This window comes from Chamaea fasciata, unplaced genomic scaffold (genome assembly GCF_029207755.1).
Source record: "Chamaea fasciata isolate MVZ Bird 193981 ecotype frontalis unplaced genomic scaffold, bChaFas1.0.hap1 SCAF_1, whole genome shotgun sequence".
NCBI lineage: Eukaryota > Metazoa > Chordata > Aves > Passeriformes > Sylviidae > Chamaea > Chamaea fasciata.
Window position 1 is genome coordinate 18,975,174 of NW_027094086.1, and position 22,598 is coordinate 18,997,771.

The 22,598-nt window shown below is 37.6% G+C and overlaps 1 protein-coding gene and 1 long non-coding RNA gene across 5 annotated transcripts in view; one reads left to right on the plus strand and one right to left on the minus strand.

Moving 5' to 3' along the window:
- Positions 1–22,598, minus strand: part of OXR1 (oxidation resistance 1) — a 261,917-nt gene that overhangs the window by 75,577 nt on the left and 163,742 nt on the right. The gene's annotated exons all lie outside the window — the stretch shown is intronic.
- On the plus strand, positions 74–20,923 carry LOC136301496 (uncharacterized). The gene is made up of 3 exons (XR_010723886.1): positions 74–389; positions 20,067–20,220; positions 20,668–20,923. It is a non-coding gene; the product is annotated as an uncharacterized lncRNA (long non-coding RNA).

Here is a 22,598-nt window from a genome sequence, read left to right on the forward strand (position 1 = left end):
GTTTGGGGGTTGGTTGTGTTTCGAGGAAGCTCAGTGCTTTACAACCGTGTGCTGCAACGCTTTCTATGAATTCTCAGCTTTCCTGTCTCAGCGTTCCCAAGAGTGAAAATGAAGGCAATCTCTTACTTTTAAATCTTTTCACAATCATGGATATGAAGATTTTTTTCCACTATAAGTGTAAAACAGGACCAGCCGTGACACTCCGGTTTTGCTGCTCTGTTCTTGACCCCTCCCTCTCTCCGAGTGTCCCTGCCGTGGGATGCGATCATCCTTGCCTGTGCCAGCCAGCCACGTCCCGGTGCCCTCCTTCCAGTGTTTGCCAACATCGATACCCGACTCAACCTTTGAACCGACTAGGTCACTTTAGACTTCCAGCTTTAGATGTCCAGGTATACACTTTTTCTTTCTTTTTGAAAACGACATTTGATCTGTAGTATTCATTTGTACCTTTGCATTCTTCATCCCCATAATTCTTGGACCTTTTTAAGTTTTGAAAAAATAAAACCAGTCGAAACATGATCCAACAGTTTCACAGAAAAAGAAATACCTTAAGGCATTGAATCTCATTCTTAAGATCTGCCTTTCGATGTGTTCTGCACATATTGAGGCTGAAAGAACAGCCATATAATATTTATACCTGCGCTATAGATCTTGAAAATGCAGAACTGTAAGCTAACGTGTTTATATTCTAATATGAGTATGATACAATTATATGCTGCATCTAACTGCAAATGAAGGTATTGTTTTAATAAAAAATGCTCTTGTTGAGCCAAATCTATTGTGTATATGCAGAACAGTCGAACAAAGTGCTGAGCTATTTCAACTCTTACTCACTTGTAGCAGCTGCTCAATTAAATCAGAGTTTAATGTCAGCATTTTAGAGTGCTGATTTCTGAGGGTTACTTGATTTAAACAGTACACTCAAATCAACCTTTCTTCTACTCAAATCAGTTCTTGCTCAAAAGATAATGATGTTCCAGACTTTTTTCAAATACAACATTTCACTGAAAGAGAACAAGAAAATTTTGACCGAATTAGCTCCTCCTTCCTTTCCCCAAGGTCTGCCAGTAGAAATGGATGAGTAATCTGTCTGTTCCAAGACTAGTGAATAAATCTGGAACTGTAAAGTCATTGCATGGTCTAAGTACCACTAGATGTTTAGAATATAAACAGTTCTGCCAACCAGATATGTCTTGCCCTAAGCAGTATAATTAGTTTTCATTTTATGACAGGGTTTCTGCCATGAAAAAGTTATGATTGGTCTTTTTCCCTGCTGATTCTATTTTAGACAAAATCTATTACATCTTTGCATGAGAAATGAGTTTACAAATGTTGTGATCAGCACATTTGAAACTTCCAGATTAGTTGCCCACCAGTATTCCAGCCACATACACACCTCTACTAATGTATTGATTGCATGTATTTCTTCTGTGGTTTGAAATAGTCCTTTTTTTCTTTTTTTTTTTTTTCTCTCTCTCTCTCTTTCAGGTTTATATTTATAGAACCATAAAATTGTTTAGGTTAGAAAAGACCCTTTAGATCACCAAGTCCAACTGTTAACCTAGCACTGCCAAGTCCACTACTAAACCATGTCCCTAAGAGCCACATCCTCCAGGGATGGTAACTCTACCACTTCCATAGGCAGCCTGTTCCAAGGCTTGACAACTCTTGATGAAGAAATTTTTCCAACATCCAATTTCCTAAACTTCCCCTGGTGCAGCTTGAGGCAGTGTTTTTTCATTATATTGCAGTAACAGAGTCTACAAATTCAGATAGCATTTTGATGAAGTATTCAAGGTAAATGTTTGATTATTATGAATTTATTTTAGCTGCATTCCCTGGCTTTCCTCACAAATAGTCTAACTGAACTATAAAAAGACTACTTCTTACTGCAATGTCTTTCTCATAGTATTGAAAATCATTGTTTACTCAAAAGCATCTATTTAGCAATGCTTTTACTTAGCAAGAACAAAATTTTCAGTTAAACTGTTTTAACTAGAAAATCAAGATTTAGGTATCAGTGCTCAGAAAAGCAACAGTACTCTTTAAGATATGTGACACTCATAAACTACTGATAAAATTTCAAGTCATTACTGTAATAAAATAATTAATATTACACTTATTACGATGTAAGAATACAGTCAGAACTGTACTACTTGCCATCCAGAGGGACCTTGAAAAGTGAGCCCATGCAAAACTCATGAAGCTCAACAGGTCAATTATGAGATCCTGTCCCTAGGTCAGGGTAATCCCAAGCACAAAAAACAGGCCGAGCAGAGAGGAGCACTGGTGAGAAGGATTGGGTGGTAGTTGGTTGATGAGAGGCTCGGCATGACCTGGTAATGCACACTTGTAGCCCAGAAAGCCAAGTGTATGCTGGGCTGCATCAAGAGAGGTGTGACCAGCTGGTCATGGGAGGGGATGCTCCCCTCTACTCTGCTCTCCCACCTGGAGCAGGCACCTGGAGCATTGCTTTCAGCCCTGGGGCCCCCAACACTGGAAGGATGGGGGCCTGTTTGAACTAGTCCATAGAAGAGCCACAAACATAGTCTGAGGGCTGGAGCATCTCTTCTATAAAGACAGAGAGGGTTGGGGTACAGTCTGGAGAGGAGGAGGCTCCAGGACACCTTAAAGCACCTTCCACTACCTATGGGGGACCTACAAGAGTGTTGGAGAGGGAATTTTACAAGGAATAATGGTTTTAAATTAGAAGGGGTCAGGTTTAGATATTAGGAAGAAATTCTTTACTGTGAGTGATGAGGCACAGGAATAAGTTGCCCAGAGATGTTGTGGATGCCCCATCTCTGGAATTGGTCCAAGCCAGGGTGGACAGAGCTTTGAGCAATCTAGTGTAGGGGAAGGTGTCTCTGCCCAAGACAGGGGGGTTGAAATTAGATGATCTTTAAGGACCCTTCCAACCCAAACCATTCTATGATACTTCAGTAGGTATCATCAACACAAATATCAAGTTGTATGGGCTTTAAGATGCTGTTTCAATTTGGTTACGTCTTAGTTGTACCACACCTGTGCTAGCAATTATTTTAACAAAGATCTCTGCTCTGAAAACTGACCAGACTTAATCCTGTGTCACTTTAAAAATCTAATATACTGGTATTTAAAATTGTAGCCTGTATTTCCATCTGAAAAGCTTTGCAACATTCCTTTTTAATTGGTAGGTGCTATGTGAATGCTCCGTACATAAACAATGTGTGTCCCTTTTGCTGTAAAGCTAAACCAAATATAAATGGGTTCTACAATATTTATAATTTTTTTACACTTATATTGATCTTGAACACCTTTACAGATCATTCTACCTTTCTGTCCTCAAAATGTCTGGATTTTGCTGAGGACGACTAATAAATCTGTGTTTGATCTCTGAATGTGCGACAAGGATTTCTTCTGGGTTTATCTTCTGGCCTGTGGTATCAGTGGAGAAAAGAGTATCTCTGTAACTCAGCCACTTAAAACTGTCCCTCCAAAAAAAAGGAACTGGTCCTACCTGCTTTTAATTGCTTGTTTCTGTTCCCATACTACGAGTGTAAGCACAAGGATTCGTTTGGCAGGTGAATGAACTCTGTTGTAAAGCTGATCAATTTAAAAGTACCTTTTAGTTTAGTAAAAAACTAACTAAACTTTTTTTTTTTGTTAATTTGTTATTATTTTGTTTTGAGGTTACAATTATCCCCAGTTAGATCTCCAGATCTCTTTGAATTGTGTGTAAACACCTGTAAAAGCACCAGTTGCAAAACAGTAGATGAGTCTAAGTGGCTGTGAGAGCGGAAAGGTAGGGAGGGAGAGAAAGAGGAAGTTTCATGCCAGCCTCTGTTTCTTCAGTGCCAGTGTATATTAGCTCAAAATGAGAAGTCAGACTGTGGCACAAATAGACATGCCTTCATATTGGTATTATACACAAACCAACGTTCAGCAGCTACAGAAGTGTCTGACAGAATATCTCTGCATTTATGATGTAATATTAATTAACACATTTTGCTAATCTATTGCACAACCTGGTCTTGCAGCTAGATCTCCAAATCCTAAACCAGAGCAGGTAGAGAGCTGATTGAGCTGCATCCTAAAAGATGGGAAAGAGAGCAGGGATCCATTTTCATCAGATAGAAAAAGACACAATGGGCTAAAAGTATTCCCAAAGTCTGAACATATAGTTGTATGTAAAAGTATTTAATAGGAGAATAAAAAGATAAAAACATAAAAACAAATTGTAGTTATATCACTTCTTCAGGGACAGATTTATTGCATGTGAAAATAAGTGTAAACTGTAGCAACTAATCCAGCAAAATGCTGGCAGACGCTATTTAACTTCCTTAGGGCTGGGCCAGTTCACGTGCCTGGTGTACAGGATATATGTGCATATATGCACTATGTCTTGCCGAATTCACAGAGTGACCAAGCTGCAGGGAAAAGTGCACCGGGCACTAACACAAACCCCTCACTCTGTTTTGTGAGAAAGGAGGTTTGTGCATGCTTTCCGAGGTGACAGTCTTGGTGTTCAGTCATTTGGCAATTAGTCAGCGTTCATTTGTATATAAACAACCTCTAGGCAAGTATGTAATTCTGGCAGCTTGAGCCAAATGCCCCATTTAAGCTTCCTTAGTCATTCTGGAGGCACTGACTGTCATGTAACACTATGAGGATGCTGCATGCCTTTGTTAAGTATTCTAAACCACTACCTCTGGTCAAGACACTACCATTTCTGTGGCTGAAAAACCCATAATTTGCAAAAATATGAATTTGAATGTAGAATTTCTCAAAAGCCTAACCTCTTTCTTAATTTTCAATGAAACCTATTTTTAGTCATGTAAAATAATTCAGGATTTATTTGGGGTTTTGTTTTCTTGTGAAAAAAGTAAACTCTTAAGACAGAAGAACATACTGCACTCTGTTTCCAATGCTGTTTCAGTAGAAATTAAACAGAATGCAGAATGCACGTGCAGTCCCTGAAGGAGGGACCAGAACTCAGGCATGCAGAACTCCCACATTTTAAGGCCTATTTCCCTAGAAACAAACTAATTTGAATGATGAAGTATGGAAGTACACAATTCTAGAAGCAAAAACATATGCGCAGATCTATTTTTGTGATTAAGAATGTTCAAATTATTCCAAATGGAAATTCAGTGTCAGTTTAAATTTGAGAGAGGCTGAAAAGAGATTACCAGTAGGTGACACTAAGTAAATGGGTGTGTTTAAAACAGGTTCTTCAGAGAACTGTGGGCTAGGTGTGGCTGTTCATAAGGTTTCACAGTACCACATCCTCTTTTCAGATTAGGCACTCAACAAGAAAAAAACTCCCATCTGCACACTAGAAATGGCAAACCTGGAATTTCAGACTTCAGCGGGTAGGGATATAATTCTAATTTTACTAACCAGCTCCCTGTAGGATTGAAATGACATGAGGCCCATTCTCTACCTTGACCACTGATGTTGTTCAATGTTCAGCAGAAAATGTCACTCTGAAGGGACAAGACAGAATAAATATGGACAACAAGGGTTTGCCAGTCCCTGATTCTGGACTGGGACTCTTCAAGTATAGGTTATTTTTTGTATACAATTACTCTTGAAATAACACTGGAAAAGACAGGAAGCCATAACAGCATCTCTTTTAGGACAGTTATTTTCTTAGTAGAAAACTGAATCAAACACCTGCTGTGCTAGTATTTCAAATATGGATCAATAAATCTTTAATTTCTTAAGAAGCTGTATAAAGTAAAGGTACCACACCTAGATATGACGTTTGTCCAGGCTGAAGAGAACATTTGGACCTTGGGCATCTTAGCTTACCCCTCCAATATATTTTAGCATCAAAAGATGCACTGCTCCTTATGTTTAATTTCATAAAAGCCAAGTACTGTAGCATTCACTGTGTGATTTTGTCTTCTTACCAAGAAGTTGAATACATAAATATTATAGTTTTGTTTGTTTGTTTGGTATCTAATCTAATCCTGGAGAAACTATTTAAAATTATGTCAGCCTGACAAGTCCATTTCGTCTTCAAGTACAAAGCAATTTTTGCTTTTCTAGCCAGATTTCAAAAATTTTCATACAATAATTTAAATTTAGATAGTAAAGATAGAAACACCATGCAAATAAAATGTACAATCAAATCTGGGACATTACTGTAACACATATATGAAAAATGTTAATTGCTTCAAAAGTGTCCTGCACTGACACACGTAGCATAATTGCAGGAATGCATATGAAACCCAGCAAAAGTGAGTATAAATTAAGGGTATTTTACTCCACTTAAGCTCATCTTGCAAAATAATTTTATCAGATTTCAAAAACATGCCACACTGTTTTTTGGCACTTTTGGATGTACCAAATTTCAGCTGTACATGGTCTGAATTTTTAGAGATTCAGGTAAATAGCAAGCTTTATTGCCTGCAGTTACCCAGCTTCTCTGCAAAATTATAGAATCATAGTCACCATCCAATTTGTATTTATGATTTTTTTTCACAAAGCAGCAAAAGAATTAGCATTACAAAAATGAATATTCTAAGACTAAATGTGTTTTTTCTTATTTTCTCAAAATATACTTATGTTTGGGTGTTGAAATGATCTATTCTACAATAACATGTCAACATTTGTTAGAATATCAGTGATATCGACATGGAAGTTTTCAAATATGGCCTTGAGAACAAATGCACATTATATGCACTTCTCCACATTTGTGGCAGAACTTTAGTTTCAGCTGCAGTCACACAGCTCGTTATGTAGACTACTTTATCAAATAAACATGAAATGACCTCCAAGTCTTCAGTTTGTATTTATCTGGTCAGTAGGGACTTATAAATAGAATATTCTGTTCTTTCAGGGAGTTGAATGAAATTGAATATGAACCCCAGGTGGTATGAATGCATGTTCATAGAGACACCCATGCAGTTTAAGGATGTTCACTGGTTATGGCACTTGCTGAACAGAGTCAATTTTCAGTAGACATGTCTTCTGTGTCTCTGTGTCATCAACTCACTGACTTTTTTTTTCTTTCATCATGTGTTTTGGAACTGAATGTGGAAAATACTGGCAGTATAAATGATGACTCCGTAGTATTTACTAGCTAATCTCATCCTCCACAGAGGCATAAATTATGTAAATGATGAATAATTGCTTATGAAAGGTGTTCAGAAGATTTATTATTCATTAAATATTTGAATCATAAGCAAACAGTATTGACTTTGTCATTTCTTTTCCTTTTTGCCATACAAGCGTAACCCTTTTTCCTTAACACTCACTAAATGCTTATCAAGTTGTTAATGCACTGTATTCCTGTAAGGAGGTTGCTCGTACTTGCTCAGAAACAATGGAGCCAGATTCCAATTCATTTTTTACATTGACTGACTGGTTCATGATAAGATAGAATGTCCCTCTGGTAAGATACAGTTGTTGAAGTTCAGTCTGGTTCTATACCATTTCTGAAGACTAAGCAATCATAACACAACTCAGATTTCAAATGAAAGCCTTGATTCAGAGCATTAACATGAAAAATGTTTTGTGATCAATATCTCACCACCTCATGACTGGCTGTATTCCTCATGTTTATAGGAAAAGCCACATACTTGAGAAATCCACAGTCCTTCTTGGGGTTATAACATTAAGGATCTTCAAATTAATAAAGCCTTTAAAGTGATATAATGAACTGGTTCTGCCTGTTTGAAGAAATAATCAACTGCTTGTCACATACTCTCATTATCTTTGGTTGGCATCAAATCAGTTTCCAATTCAGAATATATTATGGTTTTTAGTAATAGGTTATGTTTTCATTGCAACCTTTAGATCTGAAGATACCTAAGATACAAGATCCTTTCAATTTACTAGAACAAAATTATTCTTCTCAGACACCTGGAAAACACAGGCTTAAGAACAGTGATGAGCAGTCAGTTCTATGTAGAAATCCCATCTAAAGTTACAGTGACATTTACTAGAAAAATGGGTCTAAAATATCATCAGAATTTATCTTAAACCAGAATAAGGCTAATGGCAACAGCTGATAATTTTGACTGGAAATATTTTATTCTAATAAGAATTACTGATTTTCTATTTAACTTGCTCCTTCTTAGGCAGTGCATTCTAGGATTAAGGATTAGTTAAAAAAAGACTGAATTCTGTTCCAGTCTTTGCTACCTGGTTTTTTGTGGTTGTTTCCCTTAAGTAAAATAAGCATATGAAAGCCTCTTGTACATACCTTTTCCTGGGCCACCTAAATTTGTGTAGGACATTCCTGAGTTTTTCTTTTCAATGAAATCCCAGAAGAAGTATGTTGATCTTCCTAGGAGGAAGTTCTGCTTTTTCTTTCTTGTTAAATCTTGCTTCTTAAGGAACATCTGGTGTCTCTCCCCTCCCCCACTGGCACTACATCACAAGCCTGATTCATTTGCTCCCATAATATCATGTAGAAAACTTGTGGATGGTTATTCACTCTGTCCTTTTGGGGATAATTACTACAATTTATCCTCAGAAATCAAATCCATTGCTTCTAGCTAGCTAAATCATTTGAAGGCTGTCCATTACTGTATTATCTCTGAATTAAGAAACTTTATCCTTTACACAGTAGGGTTCTTTTCCCCCTGAGATTTCCTATCTTAACTCTTGCATCTCTCCCACATTTTATTATCTTGGCTTTGATTACTCTCACAAATCACTGAAATGATTTGCAGTGTGTTGTCTCTCTTGTGTTCTGCCACATTTAGCTGCAAGGCTGTGCACACCATTGAGAACCCATGCTTACATGCACCATTGAGAACACAGCTTTACAGATTCTACTTGCCTCTTATTAGTTTCCTTCTATTTATTTAGATGGGATTAGCTGTAGGCTTCATTTAAAATTATTAAAGGCATGTCCTGCTATTTTCCTTGTATTTCATCTGAGGATGAAATATTGTGGACATATATGGTGTACAAAATCTCAAAAGAACAGTTCTTTTCATAGGTTATCTGTCAAGATTTTTTACACCAGTGCTTCAGGATCAAGACTCAGAATTTTTAAGTGATTTGACTGACAGGGGTTAAGGGTGAAGCACTAGTGACACGGTTTTTTATCAAGGAAATAGGCTGTTGTATTTCTCAGAAGTCAAAAGCTTATTTCTTCCAAATGTAAGTCCTAATATTAATAATTTATGCTATGTTGGAAATATATACAGCATACTAGTTTAGTCATGAACCTTAGTAAGGTCAGCAAACCTTTGTAAGGAGGGAAAAATAACTGTTGTCTAGCCTTGATCTATTTTTGTATTAAATACAAAGGAAAAATTCAGTTATTTGTATTGGAGCTGGCCTGTTGAGTTCCTACTAATCTGTTGTTGAAATTCTGCCTGGCTCATATCTCAGTGTCATTGAAGAAGACTCCAAGGCTGTTCCAGCAGACATGCTCTGGAGCTGACACAAATGAAGCTGCCATGAAAATGTCCAGGCTGCAGAGTAGGGTAGGAGAGACAACTCCTGTGTGGGGTGTGGTCAGGTGGATGAGCTGCCCAGCCTGGTGGAAGAGCTAAAGAGGGGGTAGAAGGGTTAAAAAGCATCAGGGGCTCTGAGGAGGAGATTGACTGGTGGAGACAGTCTCTACCATCCCTGAGGCACATGCACCAGACCTCACACCACTAGAAAGAAAGGATCGCCTCTTGCACTTTCCCTTCCCCCCTCCACCAATGGGATGGGGAGGGGAATCAGGAAAGAAAATAGAATCCATGGATTGAGATAAAAACAGTTTAATGACTGAAACAAAGTAAAAAATAATAATTAACAAAGTAAAAGATAATAATAACGAATTACTGCTACTACTACTAATTGTAATTAAAAGGAGAAGGAGGGAGAAATGTGAAACCCAGGAAAGAGAAGTGCGCAATGGCATTGCTCACTACCTGCTGACTGATGCCCGGCCCATTCCTGAGCACTGATCCGCCCCCTTCCACGTAGCTCCCCCAGTTTATCACTTGCCATGACATTCTATGGTATGGAATATCCCTCTGGCCAGTTTAGGTCAGCTGCCCTGGCTGTAGTCCCTTCCAGGTTTTCTGCACCTCCTCACTGGTGGAGCATGAGATAGTGAAAAGTCCTTGACTCAGAGTAAGCACTGTTCAGCAGCAACCAAAGCACCAGTAGGTTATCAACATTATTCTCATACTGAATCCCAAACACAGCACTATAGCAGCTACTAAGAAGAAAATGAGCTCTGTCCTATCTGAAGCCGGGACAGGATCACTAAAGCAATTCTGAAAATACCCAGCACCACAACCTTTTAATACTTTATACTTGTTTTATATCCTCTGTATCCTCTTTCCTTTTTGTTTTGGTTTTTTTGTACAGAAAGCTTAGATGGACTCTCTGGTATTAAAGGGCCTCTGGTGTTATTCAAGACTTCATGAAGAAATTAAATGGTAGTAATAAAGTTATAAGACATCTGGATAAGTAAATCAGCAAAACTCAACAACTGTTTTAATCATGGTTGCCAAATCTATAGTTTTCTATAGGAGTCAATAATCATGTGGATAAGAATAATCTATTGATAGCAGTGTACTTGTACTTTCAGGAAGCTTTTTACAAAGTCCTGCAGCAAGGAAATGAAGCTGTTGTAGGATGAGATGGCTCATCATTTAATATCCTTTAAAGTGTAGTGAGAGCCCAGACTTCACAGCAGAGGAAGAAGGATTCTCAATGCAGCCCAACAGAGATGCATGCTTTTAAACAAGGTGATGGAGTTTGCCGATGATACAAAATTATGTAGAAAAGTAAAATATGCTGAAAAAAGTTTAATATTGTTTCATAATACAAAACGTAAACAAAACAGCAAGTGAAATTCACTGTTGATAAACGTAAAGACAAGTTTTCCTCTAAGTGCCTAACTGTGTTTATACATACACAGCAATGAGCTTTATGTGAGCTATCCAGTAGCGATATCTGAAAATGTCAGTCAGCAGACATCAAAAAGGCAAAATAACTATGGATTATTAGAAAAAAATATAGTTACACTATTCTGTAAATTCTTCAAATGAATATAGATGGTACGGCTGGTCACACTCTAAAAAAAGGTGCAATGTACTCAGAAAACGTACTGAGAAAAACAACAAAAGTGGTGGGCTGCTGCTTTCTAGGAAAGCAGGGAAAATAATAGAATGTAGGTAAGCAGAAAATGGATCAGAGGAAAACCATTCACATTTCTTGTGATAAGAGAAGTAGGGGCACCTAATGAAATTACTATGAAGATTTTTTAAAAAGGGAACATTTTTTATACAACATATCTGAGTCACAGAACTCATTACCACAGGATGTTGTGTATGACGAAACTATGATTGGTTCAGAAAGCAATTAGAAAAATTCATAGAAAGCCCATCAAAACTCAATAAGCAAAAGAATGCAAATGCAAACTGGTTTCTGGAAATCCCTATGCCACAGACTGCCTAAAGCTCAGAGGAAATATCAGCAAAGTGTCCTTTCATACTTGACCTACTTGACCACTTCTATATTCTTTCCCTAATTACCAGCTGCTGCTGGCTGCTGTGGAAATAGGATACTAAACTGGACATGAGTAAAACATTACCTTCACCTCACCCTGGCCAGCCAGTCTGATGTAAAGACTTGCCATGATACCACCCCGTGGCCCTGCTCTGGAACCAGAAGTTGTTGGCAAGTGCTTTCCCTTGGGTCACTTGCAGTCTGAAGGGGGTGACCTCTGCAGATGGAGGAAGCTCAGAAGATCAGATCTGGGGTCTCAGGGACATAGAAAACACCTCTATCCCTACGGATGTTGAAGCAGAGAGAGAGGAGAGCTATTATTTTGCTTTCATTTTCCTCTCTTTTTTAATCTCCTGAAGTCAATACGAGATGGTGTGGCTTTTCCACCTGAGTTGCCTTATCCAGAAAACTGGAAATCTCACCAAGTACCAGTGTTGGTAACTTAGTTTAAAGAGGAGTCATGAACATAAAGTGTTTCTGGAAAAGAATCCAAATAGACTATCAGAACATTCTCAGATGTCTAAGTCTTACGGGCTCTGAAGTTGTACTCTACATAAGGAAACAAATGTGAAAAAAAGAAAGCATGGACAACCAGGAGATTTTGCCTGACATCCAGGATATATTATATTATAGTGGCTGTAGACTGCCCTGAGAAGCCAGCTGTGATCCTGGAAGGGCAGGGAATGTATCCTAGAGCAGGTTTAGATTTAGCACACAAATATCCCTCTGTGCTGGAGCAGCTGCACTGCCAAGCTTGCTGGCAGGCAGGGAGAGGAGCCTGCTCGTGCCCTGACTCCACAGATGCTGCTTTGCACTCTGTAATACGAATAGTTGGCACAGGAGTTTCACAGCACTGTTCCTCAATGTGCAGACACAGGATAAGGGATTCTTTGGTTTTCAAAAATTAAAGCTAATCTTCAGAATTCAGGGCCTTTAGGAAAAGAGATTATATTTTATGGGGTTTTTTTGAAATCCAAAATAATATTTTACTGTCATGCAAAGTTATTGTCACGAATGGAAAATCTGTTACAATTAAGAGATGAAGTACCTACAGAGGGAAGGGGTACTGAGAAAAGCTTGTAACCCACTATGCATATTTCATTTTTTAAAAATCTACCTGGAAACAGTTTATCATCAAGTATAATGGTCTATTCATGTATGACTTACCAAACAGAATGATACTTTACCAAAATAAAGCAGCAGTACCCAAGATTTTTTGGCAAAGTCTTACAGCATGTCAGAATCATTCCTCTAATAAGGTACAAAATTCCTACTTGAAAAAGGTGCAAGATTGAGCTAAAATAATTTTAAAACATAGTCATAGGGATGGTTTTCTTACTATTGATGCACATCACAAAGCACTGGGAGCTGTTACTTTGTTTTCTTTAGCAAAGCACAGAGACATTTAGCACAACCATAATTTCTTCCCCAAAAGTTTTGTTCCATGCCCAAAGGAAGAGGAACCTGAGGACTGTACCATGGAGCTATGATCACTTGTGATTTAAACTTCCAACACTCAGGTGTTCTGACTGCTCAAGCACTTCGATAAATTATCTGGGAACTATCATTTATTTACTACCAGTTTGAATGAACTACCACCTGTATCACCTGGTAGAAGGCTACCTTTTACCTTAACCTCTCTTGATGCTACTTCATTTCTCCCTTATTACTGATGGGACAGTATGGGATAACATGGAGAGTGCTGGCTGCTTTTTTAGAGCATCTTTCTGATAGTTCAATAGTGCAATTGGAGTAACAGCACAGAATCAGCTCTTCATCCTACTGGAGACCACAGGAATCAGATACTGAATTATCAGAATTAGTGAAGTATTATAATAAATACCATCATCATTAAGACTATCAACACTTTTAGGAAAAGTGAAGGGAGGCAGACAATTTGGATTTGTTTGGCATTGAGATTATACTCAGCTGAATGAAATACATGGATATAAAACAAGACAGTAATCCAAACAATTCATTTAAAGAGATTTCTGCAAACTAAAGTAATGGCTTTCTGATGCTGAAATCCTTTTTGATTGAATGATTTTGCTTCAAAGGTGAATGTAGACATCACAGGTGTGAATTAGTAGGTGCGTAATGTCTACCCACCTACAAATATTTTACATTCCTGTATCCTCTATGCTTCCCATATCCTCTGAATTAAGAATATTCTACCTGATTATTCTGTTTTGTATATGATTGTTTATTTGGCCGTTGGAATTTGTTTGCACTTTTTAAAAGTGCAAAAAAAGAAATTTTGTTTACTCTGTTTTTATGAAACTCAACTGTCATAAGCCTTAATAAATAAATATGCACCACTTGTTTTCTTATGATGCTCAATTTCAAATTACATGAAACGAGCAATTTTTAAATTAAGGTATTCCCCTCTAAAAAATTCTTTTAGCCTCAGTACCATAAGGTTTCTGGGCTTTTTACTATGTAATTTGTATTCAGCATTCCCTGCATAAGGACATAAAACCATGTCTGGCATTAAATATTTTATTTCAAGCATTAATTCTTCTAGAAGTAGATATGTATTTTGTTTTGTAATTCACAGAAGAACAGTAATCTTTCAAATGAGATGTATAGTGAATTTTAAACTGAATAGTATTGGCCTTTCTGTAACTTCTGTGAAAACTAATGTTTTGCCTTTACCTTTTGAAGCTACATTTTGAAGGTAGAAAACAAGATAAAGGCTCATTTTATTTGTTTTCTTATGCATGCAGTGTTTACTTATGTGATCAAAAATGTTGAGGTCAATTAGAACTTTGAGACGGCACATTAAAGTTCACTATTTCTCAATAGTCTTAACATGCAATATTACTTTTAAGAGGCATGATGACAAGGGAGCATGAGCTAGCTAGACCATTCACTTTCTAAAGTTATTCACACTGAATGACACAAGGACTTGCTTGTACCATAAACATTCCCCACCCCTGCTACATGGACTGCACGTAAGCCTGCAAAACAAGCTTTAAAGTGCTTCAGGGCCTTGGATGGGTGGTTTGGCAGATTTTTACTGCATGAATAGCAAAGGGGAGTAAGCCTCTAGTGGTGAAATAAACAGGGATTTCAGGAGCACTGTAATGATCTGTGTTCATCATAACAAAGTGCTACCTGTGACACCTTATGACCAAATGGTCTGGATGTAGAAGCTGTGTTTCCATTTTGTAAATTGGTCTGAATCAGGACAATGGTGTCTCAGTCAACAAACCAGCATCACTGGGTGGTTAGTCTAGAAAATATTCTGTCCTGGGAAGCAGGGTGTATCACACATTTGATATCCACAGCAGTGTTTTGACTGTTTAAATGATTTTCCATTTGATTTTATAACAAGAGCCTTCTTCAAGTATTAGCATTATTACCCTGAAGAAAAAGAATTAGGAATAAATTGTGTGCAGCTTGCACAATCACACAAGTCTTTTGAAAGAGGTAATTAGACTTCTGAGGGCAGATTGCCATAGCATATTGCAGATAGGAAAATCTTTCTAAATTTTGTGGTCTGCCATGCCTCTTGCATTTTACAAAGGCATCTTGCATCATTTGAGGGTAAAACCTTCTCATAAATATTAAAAAGGAGAGGAGCTATGGTTTGTTTTATTGTCAAGCAATATTGTCCTTTCCTCCCCCAAAATTAATTTTTCCCTTTCCTTAACAAAAATTTTCATACATTAGTATGAAATGCTAGTACCACTAAATTCTGACACTCCCCTTTAAATGAACTACTCTTCTAACACTTTTTCAGACTTAGTGTCCAACAGAATCATGCAGAAGTTGTGAGCCAATGAAAGCATAACCACGCTGGCCAGACAGCCCTGCTGCAGCACAAAACACAAAATAAAAAATATTTTATTGCTATCTACATATGTAATGCAGAATTGTATTTCTTTGATAACAGGATCTTCAGGCAGATCTCCAGTGTCTGGAAGTGCTTTGTTTGTAAGATCTTTGCATTTTGTTTTCCAGAACTCATGCTTCAGGAAGAAAATGCAAATATTAGTCTAAGGTTAAGTGCAAATAAATCCATAGGGATGATCTCCAAGCCATTTTCAGATGACAATCTTCTTACTTTCTTTCATACTGAAAGATGCGCAATCTCACCCAAACATATTTGAGATACTTCAGATTTACTCCCTGTAACAGATCATAATAATGTTTTTAGGAGGGAAAACCCCCCTGAATTTCAGTGAACAGTTATCAGTAAGTGCAATAGATTCTCCTTCCATTAGTTAAAGTTGAAGGATCCTGAGAGCCACTTCATTACTTGGAGCAGAGTAGAAAGCAATTGTTTCTGTTGTAGTTCAGTAACTTACTTTCCTCTGATGTCCTTTTCTTTTTCCTCTTTCATGGTTTTACTTACATAAAACACAGGAAATTACTTAACTAATGCTATTGTACATCTCTAAGTTTTCAGGCACTCAGTGGACTGGTTCTGTAACAAAAGTATGGTGCACTAAGTGAAAAGTGGGCATTGCACAAGCTGAAACTGAGCTCTTGGAGATCTAGGGAGAAAATGCTTGGTTTCTCTAATAACTGATGAAAACAGCACAGCAAGGAGACAGAAGAAAACTAAAGTGACAAAGCGTTTTCACGTATGATAATCAACAGGGGATTGCCTACTTGGAAATCCTATTCTTTGTATAAACACTAGACAAAGTATTTGAAATAAAGTGCATGAACAATCCTCATAAAAAGTAGTACCTTTCAAAATATGGCAGTCAATTAAAACAGCATAGCTAGAAAACAGTAATAAACTGCCTGACTCACCCAGTTTTCTCAAGGACATATTATGCTAGATGTTGTGAATGAAGTACAGCTGTTTTTCAGAGTTACAGTGCTAAATGCTTCATATAGTTTTATATGCTTCATATAGTTTCATTTATAATTTTACCCAGTTGATGTTAAAGATAGACACTAAAGTGCCTGAAGCTGCATTGAGGAGACACCAAATTGTGTACTAGCTTAGTATCAAATAGCATCTTTAGAGGCTTCATTTCTTAAACACTTGGTCTCAATTGATTTCTTTTACCATCAAGGATTATGTACTGGATCTCTCAGGGTGGTACTAGGGGGAAGAGGCCAAGAACTGCTCCACTCACAAGAAGTGATGTCCTGTGGCATTTTATTTCACTGTTAAGAAGGTTTGACAAAGGGCGTGAACATTTAAGGCTGTATCTTCCATTACAACCCACGGCTGTTGTTCTGCAGGGCAAAATTTACAAGTGAAGAAAGCAATTATTTACCACATCAGATATGATTTCCTGCAGAAAGGGCAAAGTATAATTACATGGTTTTTCAAAGAAAGGACACAGTACCATGAGTCACATACCCTGAATGAATTCCTTATATGTACAGGAACAAATCTTGCATTACTGACCTCTAAGAAGGTACAGTCTCTGGTGTTAGCTTAATAAATCATATCCTGGAAACTTCTCCACAGGGCAGTCTCAGGCAGGAATATCGCTTCAGTACAGAAGTATTTGATGGCACTGGTGTAACAGCTTGACTCCAAGGCATAGGAATCTAGTGAAGGGGCATGGTCAAAAATGTAAAAGATGCTCTGAGTCAATTTCTTCTGGCTACCTGGGACATACTCAGCTCTGTTTCTGGGTCAAGAGGGGCTTTGGTTGAAGAGCACAGAGTGAGATGGAAAGCACTGAATGGGGCTCAATGAGATTTTACAGCAGAACTCCTGTGGTGTTACTGCAAGTCCTGAACTTTGCTTCTCTTATTCCACTCCAAGATCTTTTTTCCATAAGATAAATAGAGATAATAAATCTTTATTTCTTATTAATAAATCTGAAAAAAAAATTAATCTTTATTAAATGTTAATAAACTGGTTAGTACAATGGGCAGCAGAGGGTTAATCAAGAGAAAAGTGAAAGGGAAACATTCTCTATTTCTTAATTGCTTGCAGAGCTAACCCAGCATGCAGTAGAAGAATTAAAGAAAGCATTTGACCAAGGTTTGTTCATGCCAGTCACACCTTTTCTTGCCTCCTCACAGAAAACAGAAATGTGTGTCTCCCTGAGGACATTCTGCTGAGTTTTGAGATGTAACAACTTGACAGTGGAAAAGTACAACTCTAAATATAGTACATTTTGTCAAACTTTGTTTAAAGGAACGTTCCAATAGATACCTGTTCAAAAATGCACCTTGCTATTGGTTCCTATGCAAAGCCCTTTATTAACAGGGATTCTGCAAGCCAATAATACCAGTATGAGGCCATATAAGTGGCTGATTGTTTTGGCAGGTATTCAGGCCACACAATGGCCTTTGGCTTCACAGTCATATTTATCATAGTCTGGAGTGCAGGAGGTCTTACTATTTTGTTTCTTCCTTTTTGTTTACTTACTGGTTCCTCTCTTTGGAACATAAGAGACTGTGTCCTTAAAAGGCACAAAAAGTAGAGTTAGCTACTTCATTTCCAGAGCATTTCTTTCCATGATGGATTCTAACCCACAGCTCAAAAATTTCTATTTATATGTAAGGAAGAAAACCTTTCAATGAGCAGGCAAAAAGAAGGAGACTATGACAAGTCTTTGAGACATGGAAATTCAGTATCTGAAAATCCACACAGCATCGAAATCAAAGATATCAGAGATAGAGTTTTAAGGGGAAAAAAGGTAGAACTAGTAAAAAGACTACTTTGCCTAGCAGTCTATGTTTCCATCATTCAAGTTCCCTCTTTATACAAAAAATTTCATGATACCACACATTTCATACTGTCAGCAGTAGTGGAGGCACAGGCAGAGTTACTGGAAGAGAAGGAAAGAAGCATATTCATGCAATTTTTATTGCTCTCCTTTTTCTTGGTGCAAGTGAAGGACTCACAGGAGGCCCTTCATCTTCTCCCCCACTTCTGTTTTTGATGGAATCCCTGATCAGGAGAAGGTGACCTCCAGGAAACAGCATGCAGGGGGTAACAAGCAGGTCAGGATCTCCTCATGGATAACATCACTTCTCCGGGAAGCATAAGAAGTGGGATTTTTCACACTTTACTGAAGCATTAAGTCTAACCTTTCACTCCTCCTCTGTGGCCACGTGCATGGATTCTGCCTAAATACCTAGAAAATATTTTATATTCCCTTCTCTGTTTTCTTATTTACTTCTAAAGCTACCTTTTTTTACTCACATTGTATAAACAGTTCTTCAGGCACTGCTGATTGTGTGATACAGTACATGCCTACTGGAATGAGAATGAGAAAATGACAGAAAACAAAAATTATGAAGACCCAAGAAAAAGTCTCAGCAGTGATGAGACAACACATGGTACATTTTGCAGCACCCCAAGTTAGAAGATGAAATTTTACATTTCAAAAAGGTTTTGAAGTAGAAATGATGTCTTCTGCACACTTAAAAATGCTCTTTAAAAATGCTGACCATGTATTATAGCCATCAGAAGAAGTTAGTAGCATGAAATCTTAAGTAATTTCTTAGAAATGCCTAGAACTCTAAGCTACTGGATGGAGATTGTCAGTCTGCAGCTTTAAGAAGGCCTGCATGAGCTGTCTGTCCCAAAATCATAGAATTACAGGATCATAGTATGGTTTAGGCTGAAATAGATCTTTAGGATCATCAAGTCCAACTGTTTACCCAGTACTGCCAAATCCACCATGTCCCCAAGTGGCACAACTACATGTCTCTTAAATACCTCCAAGAACACTGACTCCAACACTTCCCTACACAGCCTGATCCAATGCTTGACAACCATTCAGTGAAGAATTTTTTTCAAACATAATTTTAAACCTCCCGTGGTGAAACTTGAGGCCACAACCTCCATTCAGGTAGTTGTAGAGAGCAATAAGGCTCCCCTGAGCCTTCTCTCCTCCAGGCTAAACAGCACCTGCTCCCTCATCCACTCCATTCCTTAGGAGATATGTGCTCCAAACCCTTTACCTCCAGTTTGTATCCTCTCTGCTGTGTTGTATTTCCAGCAGACATCTAGTAAGTTGAAGTCCTCATGACAACAAGGGAAAGCAAATATGAGACTGTTTATAGAATATTTTCTTTGGCTCTTTATCCTGGTTGGGAGATCTAAAGCCGACTCCCACCATGGTAACTGCCTTGTTGGCCTTCCCCCTGATTTTGACCCAGAAACAGTCAACCCTATCCTCACCATCATTAAGCACTAGACAATCAAAACACTCCTGACTGAGAGGACTACCCCAGGGCCTCCCCTTCCTTGTCTGTCCCTTATGAGGACTTAAAGCCATTCATTGAAGCATTCCAGTTGTGTGACTCCTCCCACAACATTTCCATGATACCATGAATGAGGGTAAAACACGAAGGCTGTTTGTATATAAGACAGCACTGTACACACACCTAAAAAGCCCCAACCCACTACACATTTTAAAACAGAAGTTATATGTTTGTTCTACACTCGGCTTTAAGGTAGCAATCACTTATCCAAATATAAGTGTATTCTAAAGACATAATGTTCTCATTCCCTATGCTTCTGAAAGAGTGCTCTGTAATCTCCTTAGTAAAGGGTGCAGATAAATATTCCTGCCAAACTTACAGGCAGGAGCTGAAGATCATCTCTGACTCAACCTGGATGCACCAGTCTGAACCCTAAAAATTCTGGTTTCACTTTGTTCCTGTAGAAACTGTTGCTCTACCAGAGGCAGATCCTTCAGGAAAGACAGAGCACTGAGAACTTCGAAGTCTTCCAAGTTGTATCTCCTGACAATTACCATCCTGCATAAAGAAACTGCCATCACAAACTGTATCTGCTATGTTCTTCCAAAAATTTTGCCAGTAAGTAAAGATTTAAACTGTCAGAAGGGCTTTTGGCAAGAGTAATGATTTCTTCCTGCTCTCCTCCAGTCCCTTTTACCTTCTAGAGGGAGACTCTTCAGTGCAGTTTGAATTCGCAGGTGGCACTTCTGATGTTATTTCCCATAAATTTTTGCACTGCACCTATATGCCTACAGAGGAGGCATATGAGAACACAGTTGCTTTCTCTATGCCAGTTTTTCTTCCTTAAAATTGTATTTATTTCATATCAATAGAGGATAAAGAATATGCAGAACTATGCAAGGAAAATACATTTAAAACTAGGAGCTGTGGTCCCTCTCTATAAATTATGATCTTAAATAAGAGCAAAAAGCAACGTTTTTTGATAATTTTTCAACCCCTGAATTTGAGTTCATGTTGAAGGAGAAGACTGCATTAATTTTAAATTGCTTCTCTTTTTTAATACAGGTGATCTAAAGACATCTGAAATGTTTTCCTGCAACAATTAATGCAGTGCAACAGAACCCACACTCAAGCAGTAAGTGCAGCTCATGTAACTCTATGCTGATGGTGACTTCAGAGTACTTTGGATACAAGCTGTAAGTTTTTGACTGAAAACATTTTGTGGGCACAGTATTAATGCTAAAAGGAATGCCCATCAGGACAAAGTTAGTTTAGGCAAAGAACATTTTAAATTCACAAGGGAGCCAGATGTTGGAGCCATTTGACAATCGAAGCCAAAGCCTGCCAGCAGTGGAGGAACTGCTCAGCACTAAGGTGAGCACTAGTTTGCTATCAGACTCAACTCCAGATTCCACTCATCAGACTTTTGCCAATATGCAGATTTTGTACATGATCTAGGTCTGTGTATTGCAAATCTGCATTTCAGCTTCACAGATGGTAGGTTTGGTCTTCTGGATGGAAATATTACAACTTGTCTTGGAAATTTTAGATCTGGGCTTCCTTTCAAGAGAATCTCAAGTGTATGTTCCAGTAAATGCATCTTTTTCATTAACTGGCCAAGCCTACAATATTAAAGCTCAACTCCAGTCTTCCTTCTGTGCAGAATGTGGCACTGTTGACATTCTGATCAAATCCAAATGTCCTAGGGTTGTAAAACGCAAACCATAAGAATAGTGACTTGCAATGAATCTTTGTAGAAGTGGGGAATTCAAAGCCACAAAGACAACTTTTCTAGTTATGTACTAAGATAAAACTACATTTTATGAGGAGATAATATCTTTGCGACTATTTGTGAAGTTTCTAGTAGCAATGCAATCCTTAATTCATATTTACAAAACTGACATCCTCATTCTTGGTGATTCAGTAGATTGCTAAAGTTTTTCTTAAAAAAAAGTATTTCAATAAACCTTAAGATATATTTTAATCCTTTGAAGGTAAATTGAATAATTCTTCTTTGAAAATGTACTACCTTGGCATGGAATGGAATGAGAAAAAGACAATTCTAGTTGAAACTTTATGTTAGAACATTGGACCTGTCTGAAAGTATATAATTATTTTTCTTGCTCTCGCTGTTTTATTGAGGAAAAGAGTTTCAAGCTAATACTCCCATACAGCTAAGGTTTCACATTTGATAATTCTGCCATTGCTAACAGTTCTTTCTAATAGACAGCACCAAGCTCACACTTCAACCTGCTGCCCAGGATGAAGGGAGTTGGACCTTTAAAGGTCCCCTGCAACCTAAATTATTCTATGGGTTTGTGATTCAAAGACTAAGATTAATCTGTCACAGACTAGCCTAGACTGCAAATGTCCAGTAAATGCAAAGTACTGGACATCAAAAGAATTTTAAAGGCAAATGCACATGCTGGAATGGAACTAAATAATGAAACATATGAAGTACATAAAATTTGTTTCGGGAACAAAATAAGAATTTCCTTGTGGCAAAGGAAGGAAAAAATTTGGGAGAAAACATGTTACTTGCCTTGCTGCTTGTAATAAAAAACTAAAATAATTCCTCAATATTTTGCCAAGATCTTCTTTCACATTTCAGCCATTACTTATAACTGAGAATTACAGTAATTTATGGTGACATTGTACATTCATATATATTTATATTTTAATCTTTTTCCCCTATAGCAGATTGTTCCAAATTATAATAATAAAATATTTTGAGCACTAAACTGTTTTGTTAATCTTTTGTAGTATATTGCATTCTGAAAATAAGTATTTCTGCTTCTTACTTTTTCTTTCTTTATTTTTTTTAATTCATAACCACACAGGTTTACAAAGCAGATAAAATTTCTATATAAAACTCTGAAATACCTGAATTGTTCCCGAAAGATTTCAGTGTTGTCCCAAATCAACTTACAGTTATCATTATTACTTTTATAGAAATTAAGTGTGGTTAGACACTGCAAAAATAGGGTTCAGCTCTA